Source organism: Nannospalax galili, unplaced genomic scaffold (genome assembly GCF_000622305.1).
Source record: "Nannospalax galili isolate Female #2095 unplaced genomic scaffold, S.galili_v1.0 scaffold259, whole genome shotgun sequence".
NCBI classification, from domain to species: Eukaryota; Metazoa; Chordata; class Mammalia; order Rodentia; family Spalacidae; genus Nannospalax; species Nannospalax galili.
Window position 1 is genome coordinate 1,748 of NW_008344750.1, and position 1,289 is coordinate 3,036.

Consider the following 1,289-nt stretch of genomic DNA (forward strand, 5'->3'; position numbering starts at 1 on the left):
CTATTTGTGATGTAGCTGTACTTTTCCACAGTTATACCTTCATTGAATATCTCTCCTCAACCCCTTGGGTATAGTCATTCCTTTCTTCAGGTCTTTGTATTGCTTCCAGATCTCTCTGAAGGGCTGGTTTTGTGGACATGAATTCCTTCAGCCTATTTATGTCATGGAAGAGTTTTCTTTCCCCTTCGACTATAATAGACATTTTGGCTGGGTATAGTATTCTGGGTTGGCATCTGTGGTCATTTAAAACTGGGAATACTTTGGTCCAGCCTCTTCTGGCTTTCATAGTTTGCACTGAAAAGTCAGCTGTAATCCTAATTGTGGGGACCTAAAGGCCCCACCTTGCAGAGGTCCAAGAGGAAGTTACTGGGGCATGGTCTGACTTGTTTTAAAAGTCTGAAGGATACTTCTGCACTGCTAAGGATTGCATGAATTGGGTGACCATCCTTAAGATACACCCTCAGGGGGGAGGGGGATTTCCAGATGCCTTTATAAGCTCTGTAACACCTGCAATAAAGGAGTCCCTGCTTGACTAGGCTCCCCATTGCGCCTCCGTGTTCCTGGTACTGGGGGCATCATGGGCTGGCAAACGGTGCGTTTACTCATCCCCAATCATCACTGTGTGGGGGGTCACTGGTTTGCACCCCCTGCACTAATGGGTTTTCCTTTATATGTGACTTGTTTCTCTTTTGCAGCTTTCAGTATTGCCTCTTTGTTTTGCATGTTTAGTGTTTTTACTATGATGTGCTGTGGAGAGTTTCTTTTCTGGTCCTGTCTGTTTGGTGTTCTATATGATTCTTGTATTTGTATGGGCATGTCTTTCTTTAATTTTGGGTAATTTTTTTCCACGATTCTGTTAAAGATCTGGTCCATGCCATTATCTTGGGATTCTTCTCCTTTCTGTATGCCTATGATTCATAAGTTTAGCCTTTTTATGGTGTCACACAATTCTTGCATATTCCATTCTTGTGATTTCTTAAATTTTTCATAATCTTTGCTTGAGTGGTCCAGTTCATCCACTTTATCTTCCACTCTTGATACTCTGTTTTCCATTTCGTTCATCCTATTGGTGAGGCTTTCTCCTGTCGTTTCTAATTGGCTTATTGAATGTTTAACTTCCTCCTTCATTTCAACCTGATAATTCTTCAATATTTCTAACTGTTTTCTGAATTCATTCAGCAGTTCGTCCCTCTCTTCTTTCAGTTCTTTGATTACCTTGTTTGTGTGTTCTTTAAATTCACTGAATTCTTTTATCATATTCATCATTGTTCTTTTGAGTTCCATGTCCT